Source organism: Manis pentadactyla, chromosome 2, assembly GCF_030020395.1.
Source record: "Manis pentadactyla isolate mManPen7 chromosome 2, mManPen7.hap1, whole genome shotgun sequence".
NCBI classification, from domain to species: domain Eukaryota; kingdom Metazoa; phylum Chordata; class Mammalia; order Pholidota; family Manidae; genus Manis; species Manis pentadactyla.
The window spans coordinates 164,203,039-164,218,545 of NC_080020.1; positions in this window are offsets into that span (position 1 = coordinate 164,203,039).

Below are 15,507 nucleotides of genomic sequence, written 5' to 3' on the forward strand. Positions count from 1 at the left end.
CTGCTCTTCATTAGGACATAAGGCACTGGGGTCCTCTGTTCAAAAATTCCCCAAATGTGTCTGGTACTTCTGCCTTCTCCTTTCCTTTTGCTGTCCTTCCCCCGGTTCAGCACAGGACCTAGAGACCCAAAGGGAAATTTACACCTCTGTTTTTACTCCCTGACTTGAATCCTCCCCCAGCCAATCTAATCTAGGTTGGTGGGAACCCTGGCACTTCATATATTCTCTTTTTTATTGAGGCAGCTAACATTTCATGCTCTGCATCCTTTAGGACTTAGGATGGCAGTTTAAAAAGGCTTGCAAATAAAAGTTTTTCAAACTTTATTTAGAAGCACAAAAGCATTGTAAGCCTCTGTTTGTAGTCTAGATAATTCCTCCCAGGAGGTAACCCTTGTCATTGACACGGGGGATGTAGATGAAAAGTGTGAGAAGAACATGTGAAATGGGGGTGGGGGGGTTGCAAGAACAGCTAAGCGATGCCATAATGGGGATATTAGTTTATTTAAGTCCATTTTCCTCTGCTGGACACAACTGTCCCACAGCAGAAGCAAACAGAGGATTCATCATCAGTTGCTACTAGCAACTTAGTTTGAATTAGTTTCTCTTCCTCATGTAGGCTGAGTTCTGAAAGCAGGCGTGACAGGGGAGAGTTGGAGAGGCAGGTGTAGGATAAGGGCAGTGGAGAGGCCAGACTTGGTGGGAGGAAGGGACAGCCAGGGGACATTTTACAGGTAGTGGAAGGCTGGGATGGAGGATTAGGGCTTGGGGAGAGGGAAAAAGGGGCACCAAAGATAATTTTCACAAAGTTCCCAATTATGCCAGAGTTGGGGATACATGAGGTCAGCACATTTAGGCAGAGGAAAAGAGAGGTCTGTGTTCAGGGCTAGGGCAAGAATTGACTCAATGATCTGCAAAAGTATGTAGAAGACATACTTCTCAAATTTCCAGGTGACTCCCAGTGAGAAGTACTCTCCAATAAGACAGAAGTGAAAGCAGCTAGAGAAAAATGAACATCAGCCTCGCAGATGCCCGTGTTCAGTGGGGAGAAGAGCTGTTTGGGAATAGCGGAAGGAAAGATGACACTCGTATGACCTGAACCTGTTACGGGGCAGTGGGTTCTAGGCTTGAGGATGGGCAACCTGGGGGATGGGCAGACGTATACCATTCTAAAATTAGAGGTTTTACATCTAAAGTGAAACAGCATAGAATTATTATCCAGAAAAATAGCTGGATACAGTCCTCATGTTCTTTTCAGTGTTTTCCATTCTGTTTCCCTGCTGTTTCTGTATGAAGAAATAGAGTGCTTCCCAACCTTTGCTTTGATCATGAGCAGCAGAAAGTGTGACACTGCTTAATAGGTAGGGAAAAGAAGGATTCAGCTTTTTTTCCTTGTAAGTTCCTTGTGTTCAGAGTTTTTGACTCTCTTCCTAGAATATCTTCACTAAAAACCATTCTATCACATGATGGCAGTAGAGATATAGTGTAAATTTATATGCCATGATGCATGGATGTATCCTAGTGTTGGGGGAGGAAATGTCTAATTTATGTTTGTCCATATATTTTTCTGTGGTGGGTATTTGTGTTCTAAGTTTCTGGAGGCATCAAACATAGAAAGGCCCTGTAATTCCAGACAGGATTAATGCAGACAATATTTCATTCAGGAAGTGAGACCATAAATAAGAGGAGGTGCTTTTAGATAGCCTTTAAATTTTTTGAGATACCACTCAAAAGCCTGTAAAGTCCACAATCAACTTTCTACTTGCATTCTTAATTTCCTCAGCACCTCATTTCTTTCCTGGATAGAGATAATTTTTTGGGCTGGACAGGAGACAGGGGACACCTATGAAGACTCAGACTTTCCCTTACGTATTATCTTTACTCTAACTCTTAATTCTTTCTGTTTGCTTTGAAGGAAATTTTTCTCAGGTCCTAAACAGTGATAAACAAAGCAACAGGGAAAATATAGAATCCATTAGGATGGGTCAAGAACCTTTTTTGGGGAAGATTTATGTATTTTGCCATTCTCTCTTGGATGTGCCTCTCTTAAGCCACAAAAGGGTTCTGTTGAATAATGAATGTTTTCTTTACTAATGTCAGATTTTCTTCTGAGCAAGAACTCAAATGTCTCTCAGGATTCATTCACTCACCCAACACACTAATGCCCATTCTGCGCCACCCACTGAGGAAATCAGACTAGCTAACGTTAGGTGACCACTGATCACCGTGTCAGAGAGCTCAAAGTGGGTCACACATCATCTCACTTGATACTCTCTGCCTTGCCATGAGGTAGTTACCAGCAATATCCCCATTCATCTTACAGATGAGGAAACAGGTGCTGGGAGGTAAAGTGACAAAATCTGACAACCAGTCAGGGCCAGACCCGTGATCAGCTACCCAGCAGCCTGACTTCAGAGTCCATGCCATTCACCACTGAGCTGCAGGGGACAAAGGTTCTGGCTTCACATAGTTTATAATCTAGTAAGAAACAAGAGCTTACTACCTAAGGCAGACATGCTGAATCAAAGTGAGTTCACATTTTGACGGCACATTGGATGTGACTCATGAGAAAATGTTAGCCCAGAACACAGTCAATTCATTAAACGTTTATGGTTTATACAGGGAAAAATTAGGGGATAGAAAATTCTCCCATCTAGAGAGTGAAATGGACATTTCCTTTCCTTACTTCTTTCCTTTGGGCATTGCAAGACTTTATATGGGATCTTGAACAGGAGTGTGAGGGTATTTAGACTGAGATTTCTGTTGGAGATTTGCTTTGGGGGAGGAGGGAGGAAAGTCAGGGGTTCTCAGTCTGTGTTTTTGGAAGCACTTTAGCCTAAGTACTTTTGTAGAGTTGTCACTTTTCCACTCTCGCTGTTGTCCCTCTTTAAATGCCTTTCTTCTGGGAGTCCTCTTTGAATTTGGAAAGCTCAGAAAAGATAAGAAGGCAGGTGAATTCAAGTGTAAGAAGGGATCTCTTTCCAGTTTGTCCATTTCAGTTTGTTTGGGATAGGGTAGAAGTTCTGTCTAGGGAGTATGCATTTATCTGAAACATCCCTTGTGCTATAATTCTCAGGAACCAGGTGAGGCAGATGGAATATATGAACTCAACACCAATCTCTTATGAAAACATGAAATTAATTCCCTGCCTGAATAGCAAAGGTGTCACTAAATCATACTCTTGGTACATCCAAAGTTATGTTAACTTTATATTTTCCAATTAAATTTCACATTAAGACTAACTTGGAGTTGTTTAGCTCTTCCTGTCCTAGAAATAACTATTATTTGGGGAAAATTTTAGTTCTTTCTGTTTTCGCTTTTCTACATTTTGAAATTTGCATGGGTGTTAGAAATTAGATATCTAAAAACACCTGCTTCCTTTATAGTTTTAGAAAGAAGAGACCACTAAGCTCTTTTCTCGTCTACCTTAAACTGTCTGAAGTTTAAGATAACCATCTTCGGAAAACAGATCATTGAACTGAGGCCATTCTTAGAGATCATGACATTAAATGGTGCTAAGGATACTCAGAATGACAAAAATCCAGAGAATAAAAATAATGCTTGACTTTCATTTTACTGTTGAACCATTTGAACTATTAAAAATGAGAAAATTTATTATAGTACAACATTTATGTTTTCCCATTTCTAAAGAGATAAATAAATAGAGAAATGGGGCCATATTTCTCCAAAGATGAATGGCCGAAGACAACAGAGAGACTATTCACAAAAAGCCATAATGAGTAGGGGCTAAAAATATAGCCACTTTATGATGTCTGCAGTAGCTCTTCAGCTATCTGCATTTTATAGGTTAGAAGAGAAAGTGTCTTCACTTACCCTGACTTATCCCCTATTCAGCACACTTTTTCTCTCTCTCAACATCATTTGCTCGTGTCCATGTTATTTCCTTCTATTTTTTACAATAGCCAAGAAGCAGGTTGGCTTAGAAAACCACTCTAAGTGCTGGAGAGAGGCAGGACTTGCTGTTACCTTGTGAATCTAAAACCCTAGAAGTAAAACTTCTGGTCCTTTATCCCCAGTTCTTAATCTCTATGTTGCCACACATCCTTACGAAGAACAGTTAAGGTATTATGAAGTAGGAGAATGACTCTGTGCCTGCTAGCAGGATTACTCTCAGGTTGCATTTAAATAGTCAATTCAAGTTCTTTTCTATGGAAGGTGCATCTGTATGCCCTACAGAGAGAAAGCTCTCCTCGTTTAGTTAACTGTGGCCCAGGTGCCAAGAACCATGTAGGGCCTAAATAGTATGAAATAGGACCATTAGCTGTGACATGAGTTCAAATGATAAACACATCTCTGAAGAAGAGGAAAGTACTAAGGCACACAGTCTCAACAGTTCAGAAAGTAGAGAACCTTCTAACCAGTTCACTGTCTTATTTACTGCCATCACCAAAGTGCAGAGGTAATGAGAACGAACAACTACCATCTTTCACTGTACAAACCCTTTGGATTGGGCTTATGTGATTTTCTAGAAAGGAGCAAACCAGCCCGGTCCGTTCTGGGCTGGTGTTACTCTCACTAAAGGGTCTTGTCATATTAGACATTCTTACCGTAATGAGCTGGTTGAGTCCCTAACCAGTGACTCATCCCAGTCTCTGGGAACCCTTCTCCATAGCAGCCCCAGCACCGTGTTTGTTCATTGACTCTTCTCCTTGGGAAGGATGAACTCCATCAAGAACCGAAATTTGTCTCAAACTGGAAACATTCTCTTGCCCATGCTTTGGGTGAGGAAGAGGGTGGTAGAGAGGGAGAGAGAAAGAGAAAATAAGGATGGGTCGTAAACATGCAATGTCAGGGGTTTGTAGGGGAACCATATTTCCTTACAACAGAAAGCTGAAAAGTTGATCTGGAGGGAAAGTGAGAAAACGCAGCAGTAGCTTTCAAGTTTATTTTCCATCCTTGGTCTTTGTGAGAATTCCTATACTCCTATAATAAATTGCTCCAATTTATTTTATCTAGATCAAATTGGTTTCTATAGCTTTCAATGATTGGATCCTAACTAAAACACAAACTAAAAAAGACACTGATGATTTATTTGGCTTATAGATTTATTTCCAATTTAAAATACAAATCTGAAAAACTGTGTCTTGGCTTGTATCCAATTTGGTGTGATTTAGAACAGGAAAGATGGGTACAGATCGAATGTGGCATAAGAATGTGCTTTGGAATTAATACAGAACAGTTATCAGCCTCTTGTTATCATTAAGAAAGAGGGCATATTATTTCACTTCTCTGAGCCTTAGCTTCCTTAACTTTAAAGTGGAAATCATATGTATCTCATTAGATTGTTGTTAAATTAATAGGTAAAGCAGCCAGCTAGCATAATAAAAGCACTCCTTCCCAGTTATGGGAAGTCTCTATAGGGGAAAAGCTATCCATTTGCTGTTTTTGTTTTTGTTTTTGCTGTTTGGTCCTGCCCAGTGTTGGTTCAGGAACTGGATAGGACAGAACCAAGGCATAGAAGAGTTATGGTGTCTCCAAGCAGAATCTGGAGGGGTAGGGGGTGCTGCTGGGATGATGTTGGAAGGGGACTGGATTGAGAGAACGGAGAGCTGCAAATATGAGCTTCACCTCCCAGTTTTGGTGATGGCTGCCCAGGCTGATAGAGCCCCAAAAGACTTAGGAGAAAGTAGCACTAACCATACTATAGGGGCGGTTCCCTTTTCACCAGTCTGAGCTTCTGATGCGTTTCTCTGTTAGGCTGCATTCATAGTTAGCACCCATGTTTTGCAGAGCCTCTTAAACAGGGTTTCTCAATCTCAGTACTATTGCTATTTGGGGCTCACAATTCTTAATTGTTGGGGTTTTTCTGTGCTTTGCAGGGGTGTTTCATGACCTTTCTGTCCTTTATCCAGTAGTTGTGACAACCAAAAATGTCACAAATGCCTAGGGACATTGACAAATGGCCCATGGGGTAGTGGTAGTGCAAAATCACCCACATTTGAGAACCACTACTATAAAATTTTTACAGATTGGTTACACTGTTTAACCGGAAACCTCTTATTCTTACAAACTTAGCCCTGATTGTACCAAGTGTGATTTGTTGAGAGGGCTAGATTGGAAATAGGACCTGAGTTCAGATCTTTTCATGGCTTCCTGCTCTGTGAGGGGCTTGGATGACAGTCTGAGTCAGGGGAGCCCAATTCTCAGCCTTCTGGACTCTGATTGGTAACAGGCACAATCACCTGTCACATGGTGACTAAAATCTTGGATTTATTTCCAGGTGGCAAAATCACACCTAAATGCCTGGCCATGTGGTGGGGGAGGCAATGTGGCTTAGATGCAGGTTCACTCCACCTCCCATTAGGCCTCGGCGCCCAGGGCCTAGAGAGCTCTGTCTAAGAGACTTTACCTCAGAGGCAAGAGTAAGAGGGAGGCGAAGGGGCCTGGCACTCCCTTCTCCGAATTTCCAACTTTGGGGATGTAGGGGACTCTTTTTGGCAGAAATCCAGGGGCTGGTAAGGGGGAGAAGGCAAACGTCTTCACTAAGGGATTCATAATTTTCCCTCTTTTCAATCTGGGTATGTGCAAAGGAAAAAAAAAAGAATGTATGGGTTGCATAGACTCAGTACAAAGAGAGAATCAGTAGTTATTGCTGTTTTAAAGTGGAGTTTGGTGGTTTGTCTAGCTAAAAATCATGAGTTCAGATTCAGGAAGGTTCTTCCGTTAGTCCCCCCCTCACCACCCACATCTTGTGCTGCAGCAGAGATTAAGTTGATTCGGCATCTGAGGCCCTGGAAGACCAGCCACCAGTTAGAAGGCTAAACGTTGTCTCAGCGCGAGCTTCACTGGGATGTTGTGAGGCTCAGGGAGGTTACAGTTTAAGCCAACTCCTTTAAACACTATTTAATATATATATATTTTAAAAGTTGGTGCAAATCCTTATGTAATCTTGAACGGGGAGCAGTGAACACCGTCTGTTTTTATTGCTTTGTTTTGGGAATGATGGGGGGTACCGCTGACTCTTGACGTAGGTCCAACATGGCTCCCGGTAGACAGAGTGCTTCTGGGTTTCTCGTGCCTGTTTTCACAGTTGCTTTTGTCTATCATAAGGTGCAGGAGCTCAATATTGTCAGAATTTGTTTATCAAAAAGTCCTTCCAATTTCCTGCTGAGAATCAAGTATAAGCTAAGATACCAAATGGCTGAACTTAATAGAATAGTCTCTAAAATATGAAAAAATAGACTCAGTCTATTTTTGTGCCATGAAAAGTATTACTTAATGACAAGTATTGATTAAGTATTACTTAATTCTGCGAATATTTCTTCAGATGTAACTCTCTGCCTTCCCAGCAACACGTCAAAATTGCCTGCCTCATTGATGGTGGCCTCCATCGCAGGGGTTTTTAATGAGTTTTAGCTTTTGCTAAAGGAAGTTTTATGCGGTGCTAATTTTAAAACACTATTGAATAGAAGTGTATCTTGGGTTCATGATTTCTAGAGTAAATTGTCCTAAGCAACTTATTTAGCTAAATTGACAAAGATGTATGCACATATTTTGAACAACTATTTTCCAAAACACAGTATTAATGTATTCTCCCTCCGTGCTTTGTTTACTGCTGAGTTATTCTTTGGTTCCTGACAAAGATATAGAATGGGAGAATTGATTCTTTTCCTCAAAATTTTCATTTCCAACTAGTATTGTTTGACCTTAGGTGGAACCAGTATATATTTGATCACATAGGTTTAATGAAGGTCAGTTATTAAAAACCTCAGCTGCTCAGAACAAAATGTTTATTTGTTGTTTTTAGTGGGAGAGAAAGAGTGAAGTTTATGACTAAGGTTCAACTGGATGTGTCGTCGCTCTGCTCAGTGCTGTGAAATGCGGGAATTGGATGATTTGGTGGGAATGCTGTGGCCTCTGGAGGCCTCCCCTCACAGGCCCCTGCACCAGATGGGTTCACTCGAAGCAGACGAGGGACTTCTCGGGTGACCCAGTGTGATCACAACGAGGATGGTTTAATGTATACTTTTCTCAAGGCCCTCTGGCTGGTAGTTGACACCAAGGTGGATGTAAGTGGGACTGAAAGGCCACTTAGTCCCCAGATACCTCTTCACCACTTTGTCTCAGTGTTTGGAACTCCTACCATGGGGTCACTCTTTTGCCTGATGGCCAGGGAGGTCTTGCAGAAGCAAAACTGAACCTGACTAGTTCATTCTGAAGGTGAAAAAATAAACAGACTACCACTTCCTCCCACATCGCAGCCCGGGTCCTGCTGTCAGAGACAGGTTCCTGGACATGAAGGGCCATGGACAGTTCTTAAGGTTTTAAAGGTTTTCCATATTTTACATGGGTGAGTTAAACAGGAATAAATGAGTAACATGAACACGACTTCTCAACGCCGTGTGTTGAACTCCATGGACTTTCGCCGGAATCCTGGCTTGAGGCTTTAGTGGTTTTGTAAGTCATTCCCCACTTTAGCTCTAGAAGCGGCAGGTGGAGTGAAAAGAGCCTGCTTAGAGCAGCCAGATTTTGTTTTGGTTGTCAGTTAAAACGGAAACCCCATCATTCTGGACTTGGCAGCTTGTTAGCAGAAAAGCCACTGGGAAGCTCTAAGTTGGTAATTTGGAGTACAGACTTATCCCTGATGCAGCTGCAGAACAGCAGGTGGCTGTGACTTATGCAAACCCCAGCTTTAAGAAAATGGAATAAGGAAATGGAACTCTTTTTTTTTTTCTTTTTTGCACAATTCAATATGGCTAAGGATATGAGAGTTCATTTTCTTGTTCCTTTGGGTTCTCCTCTAATTACCTCGCTTGGACATATTAAAGAGAACATTTCACTCAATTCCATTTAAAAACATTTATTGAGCACCTACTGTGTGCCAGATACCACTAGGTTTTGGAGATCTTCATTCCCTGTTTTAAATTTTGGTGTGGAGAGAGATATACATAGAGATTCATAATGAAGGAACAAAGATACTCTTCAGGGCACTGGGCAAAATGATTCCAAATAATAAGAGAAGCCTTCTAGGAGAAAGTGGGCAGAAACTGAAGGAACAAACAGAGTGGAAATGGATGGAAGAAAGAGGGTTCCAGGCAGAGGGATGTGTCAAAGACAAATCTGAAGGATCTAAGAGTAATTTCATGTGGGAGGAAATAGAATAGGGATATTCATTCTGTGTCTGATTGTTATACTCATATTAAAAAATGCAAGAGGTCCTTTAGACTACCTTGACCTGGACCAAACCATTTGCCCTGGGAGGCCACAGACCACAGACACCTCCAACGAAGTATGCAGGCATCTTTTCTTGTCATGTGGAGTACTGGAAGAACAGAAAGAACTGTTGAAAGGAGACAGGGACTAAGAGAAGCCATGGAAATAAATTTAGGGTAATAAGAGTGTAAAAAGATAAATGGATCTAAAGCAAATATAGGAAAATCCATAAGTTTTATCTATTCGTACATGTATTACTACTTCAAAGGTATAAAGGGGAAGTATTACCCATAAGAGCAGTACAATTGTAAAACATCTGTGATTTATTTTCATCAGAAATTTGGTGCAAAATCTTCTAGATAAAGAAAACTACAAAATGTTATAGAAGCTATTAAAACAGGTTATTAAAATGATTTGACTAAATGAATAAAAATGAATATTCATGGATGGGAACCCTCAATTTGCAAAGATATTGAGGGTTCCCAAATTTTTATAGGTTTAATATGGTTCCAATTAAATTCCAAGAGGATTTTTTTTTAAATGTATAATTCTAAGAGTTCATCTGTTAGAATAAATGGCCAAAAATTGAGAGGAATTTTGGGAAAAAAAGTGTTACCTTACTACATAGTAAAATGTGTTTTAAACTTCAAACACATAAAGTTTTATAATAGTGAAGCAAAAATACATATAAATCAGTGGAACAGGAAAACAGAAGACCCTGAAAACAGCCACTTGCATGTATAAGAATTTAGTATATGGTTAAGGAGCGATTTCTAATTAGTGATTAAAAGAAGGATTTGTTCATTTATGGTGCTGGGACAATTAATAAAGTATATGAAGAGATTATTCAATTCTTATAATGTACAATATACTAAAATACACTAACACTGAATTAGAGAGTTACATGTAAAGTAATAAGCCACATGGATATTTTCAGAAAATATAGGTAACTGTGAGGGAAAAGCAGGCATAAACCATCACACAAGAGACTTGTCTACCATGCTAATTTTTTAATGCAGAAAAGTTTGAATAATAAAAATGGAAAAACATTTACAATATATAATTCAGAGGGATAGATCTTTAATGTGTAAAAATGTTCTCAGATCAATGTACAAAAGGTAAACATCAGAGCAGGAAAATGAACAGAAGAGATGGATAGAGAATTAGCAAAGCAACAAACAAAAAGAATACCAAGGGACTTTTTAAATACTGCTTATCAACTTTGTAAAGAGTTTAAAAAATATATTTGGGAATGATAAGATCAGGAAAATTGAAATGTTCTTTTAGTGTAATGGGAATTAAAATGCTTAAGACCTGTGGAGAATGTTTAATAATAGTCCTCAGAAGCTTTAAAAGTGATTAGCCCACTCAACAATTTTTCTTATAGGAATTCATCTTAATGAGATGATCAAAACTGTGTGCAAAGACTGATCAATGAATATGTTTATTCCAGTGGTTTAAAAAGTAATAGTGAATAATTAGAAATTACCCAAATCTCTAAGAAGGGGGCTGGCTAAATAAATTCATATGATAGAATATTATGTAGCCTGTAAAAATCATGTTGCATAAGAGTTTAATAAACATGGGAAGGTATTCCTCATTTACTGTATGTTGAAGAAGAGAAAAGAATAACTTAGGACCATATTTGGAGATGGTATTGTGATATGATATACTATGATAAAGTTTGTAGTTGTGCACACATTTACAAATTTAATAATTATTAAATATAATTTAAATTATTTAAGCTTTAAATTGGAAACAATTAGTACAGACTAACCCTCTGAGATGTCTTTTAAGTAGTCTGTGGCAACCTACCCAAGCTACCCATTTCCTTTCCTCCAAAGGAAGGAGAGAGAGACACACACACACACACACACACACAGACATAGGACTTAAGGGTCTCCTTGATTTTACCTCTGTCACTTGCATGTTCTATTCACCCAGCCTTCTGTTACCTTCTATTGCTATGCGGGCTGTGGATTCTTATTCTGGCTGAGTCAGTTCCTCTGCTTCTCAGCTCTCAGTTTTGGCTGAGTTCAGAAACTTGTTCTGCTACATCTTCAAACCTGACCTTGACTGTCTATGTCTGACCCAGATATTCTCTGATCCAAGTTTTATATCCTGTTTTTATATACTGCTGCTCAGCATGATAACAGAGAATGATGATAAAATGTGATACACAGTGGCCCCATGTTTTGGTTGACAAAGAGAAGAGAGTCACCAGACACCTCTGTCTTAAGACAGTGGCTTTGGAAATGCACAAACAGTGTGCTCTCAGGAGCTTTGCTAACTTGACAGATGCATTTCAAGTTCTGCCACGGTGGAAGGTCTTGGGCCTTGCCTCTGGATCTTTTATCAACAAATTACAAAAGACTACTTTTTATTAAATTTCTACTTTTAATATGTTTTATTGTAGTAAAAAACAAAAGGCATATGTTCTGTTGGGATTGGAGACAAGTGAAGGATCTTACATTCTGCATCTGAGAGCTGAAAATTATTTAGCCCAGGACTGGGAAGCAGGGATAAAAAGTATTTCATTTCGGATTCATGGTGAGGCTTACGCAGTGCGATCTGGAGGGCAGCTGACTCTGTGAAGGGTAAACAGCCCCATGCTGCTTCTGTTCTTTGTGGCACATGTAAAATCAGATACATCTGCGGAGGAAATGATGAAAGGTCATACTTGCATGGGCTGGCAAGACCACCCTATCTTTTTCCTGGTTTGGCCTACTGTTTATGTTACTTCTGCAAAAGGTTTCTTTCTTTTTAGCGAGCTTCCTGCATTATTCCACCGATTTTCTTTTCTGGTTTCTTCTTCCTCCTAACTTTTGGAACTTATTGTCCACGCTATTCATTTCCCACTATTTCTTGTACTTTGCTGTTTCTGATCTCTGCAAATTTTTTTTGAGCATTTTAAAGGCCTCTTCCACATGGTTCTTCCTTGGATTGTGGAGCTGTTTTCTCCTCTTTCTCTCCCACTGCCGCCCCTCTGCATTTCCTCTACCGGACATCCTTTTCTCAAGAGTGGTGGAGTTGCTACTGAGTGTTCACCAGCGGGGAGTCAATTATTGGTGAGCCCAGTCACTGTGCCCTGAAAGTCAACACAGCCTGTGGTCCTTACCCTGGTACTTCTGGTTCCTCTACGACAAATGTACACTGGAAGCCTCCCTCCTCCTACTTCGCTTGGTAGTGTTCTCTGGACCCCTCCCTTTCAAGGCCTGAGAATCTGTTTGGTGCTGGAGGGGGTGGAGTTATCAGCCGCCCATGCGTGCATGCATATACGTGCATGTATATGTGTGTGCGTGTATGCGTGCGCATGCATGCGGACGGGGGTGGAGACTTAAGACTGGAGCTCCGTCTGGATCCCCTGAGAGCTGAGTCAGCTGTTAACAGGAGAATTCACATGCAGGCCAGACTCCACAAAGAAATCTTAATACGATGCATTTTCCATAGTGCTTTCACATTGTGTGTAATTGAATGAACGAGCAAAAGAATCAAGTGATGGAGAAACAAAAGGAGGTGGTCTTTAGGGAGACACCTTAAAAAGTGAGTTGAATGTTTGACGGTAATGGAAGAAGACACATTCTGTGTGTCTGGGAAGGGCTGGCCTGAGGCAAAATTGTCAAGTAGTTAGCCTGGTTGTCCGGGGCTTTCTTTCTTGCTCAGTCATCTAGTTTTTTAATCCTGTCTTCAGGCTGCCTAGATTCTTCATGTTGTTTTTATTCTATCAGTTTTCATTTCAGTGTTTACCCTTCCAGACACTTTCCTTGTCCACTGTTAAGGTGAAATAAGTTTGGTGTTTGAACATTAGTGTATTTGAAGGTATGGACCTAAGGTCCACAGGAAATGCATTTTTGAACATTGTGGGGAAGAGAAGCAGGAGGATTCTTTTGGGATTTCTGGTCTGTGGGGAATAGGGGAGGAAGGAAGGGAATGATCCTATAGTTAAAGGGAACTTAGGATGTGTTTCCTGTCAGTTTATTGTGGATGTGAGGCTTCCAGGGTCTAACACAGGGTCAATAAAGTGGCTATGTGCTTAACATGGAGGAAAGCTAATGTAGAGAAGAATGTCAGCCTTCCCTGTGAAGGGCGAAGAGGTCACAGGTGTGGACTGAGGGCAGCTGCCCATGTGGTCTTGTCTGGAGTTAGCAAAATGATTTGTTGAAACATCATCCCTTTGTTGGCTTACCATGGTGCTGGAAATGCTTACCCCTGTGGATTTAGGTATATTTTGCAAAGCCAAAATAATAATCAGGTTAATGAGGAGGTAAGATGTCTGTACAAGTAAACATCCTAACCAAGAATGGTAAATATAAACTCATGACCACCTAGGAAACAGGACATGGGGTAAAGCATGGTCATCTACGGCTGATCCTAGGGATTAGAAAAGAGGTTTAGTTAGTTCTGGGAGTCTAGAGTGTTGCCAGAGGGGCAGGTAGAGAGATTCTGGGAATGAGAAAGGGAGGTGAGGTTTTGGGGTATTTGGGAAGTGGGAAGCATAGGGGGAGAAGCATGAGGGAAGAAGAGTCAGTGATAGAAAACAAGGCACTGAAAATAATCTCTTCTAACTTCAGAATTTTCCTGACTTTTTCTGTTGCTATTTTTATTTGTATTTAAATATTTGGGGAGGAGATCAACAACTCATCATGAAGGAGAGACTTAAATTAACAGAATATCAGAGTACATTAAATTACCAAATTAGTTATCTCAGGCTTAACAGACATCCATTCGAGTAGTGAACTCTATGGATTGATCACCTATGCCACCCAAATGAAAGAGATAGTTGATATAGACCCTTAAAATCACTCCATAAAACCTAAGGAAAAAGAAAACAACCCTTTATACTATAGCCCAGGCTTTAGTCTGTCACATGCTTTCTGTGCAAAAGGGATGGTGCAATGTATACATCTTGTAAATTGTGGGATTGAGGAGATGTCCATGATTTTCTTTTTGGCTGCACTGAGAAAGTGGAAGGGTGTTCAACCTTGTTCAGAAGAAGTGGTATGATGCCCCGTGACTTTTTAATAGCCTTAATTAAAAGGCCAGTTTCTATCAAGTCTCTCAACCTTCAGGGTAGATAAACCCACATACTGGCTCTGTTCTGGAGGTTCCTCTCCCTCTGTCATTGGTCTTCCTCCTGCTGTGCCCTCTTTTTGGTCAACTAAAGATAACATACTCGTCACTGATTAGCTGAGTAACACACAGATGCTGAAATTTCAATAGCTAGGACAAAAATGTCATTTCCTGTTCGTGGGCATCTGATGCGGGTGTCTCTCTTCCTCCTGCTGAGTCAGCCATTCAGGCCTTGCCTCCCTGAGGCTGCTGCCGTGTGGTTCCTAAAGGGAGGTATAAGATGGGGGAGACATGACTGTTCTTATTGTTTCCAACAGGACGAGATGAATCTCTTCCACTTATACTCCCCTTTGCCAGAACTTCGTCAAGTGGCCCCAAGTTCACTATAAAGGAAGCAGGCAATGACCACAGAGAGAAAATGGTGAAGTGAATATGTAGCATAATCTCAGCCGTTATCACTGCTGAAGACCTTTAGTCCAGAGATGGTGCCTGATGGAGCTGAAAAAAATGTGGAGACCTGTGAGATCAGAGCAATCTGGGTTTGAATTCCAAGCATCAGTTCATCCCTGGACAATGCAGATAAACCCATGGAGTTTCAAGGAGAATTAAGTGACATAAGATTTAAGAGGCTCCTGGTTCAGTGCAGAGCTCAGAGCAGGCACCCAGGCATCCTTTCCCTTCACTTCCCATGTCTGAGTGGCAGACACAGCATTGTGAACAACAGGAATGACGTGCCACCGAGCATCGTCCCATCTGTCCTGAATAGATTGTATTTTTTGGAGGATAAATGGTGGGAAGCTGCCAAAATTTTCAGGATAATTCCTTCCATTTACTCCTTTGGTTTATCTCTAGACTTAACATTTACTAGGATAAACAGGAATATCTCTGATCATCAGAGTGTTGAGCTAGAGAAATAAGCACATTGCCTCTTTCTAATTGATCTGGCTAGTTCCTACAGCAGCTTTAACAAGCTATGATATGCAGAGAGATGAAACATTCCAATTATTTTTCTATAATGCTATAATCCTTTTCTAAGTGCTTTCCTCTGATGTATAATCTCCTAAATTAGACACTAAAGAAGAAATACCAGCTTTGATTTGACAAGCCTGACCTTCTCACCAAAGAGGGGAGAAACACCCCACCAAGAGCCTTGATTCCCTCTGCAGCTCTGAAGTATCCCCCATCACATGCTGAGCACTCCTCTGCTGGATTTGTTTCCTGCAGGGGCTTCCACTGATCATGGCATTTGGGCTCAGTGACTGCTTC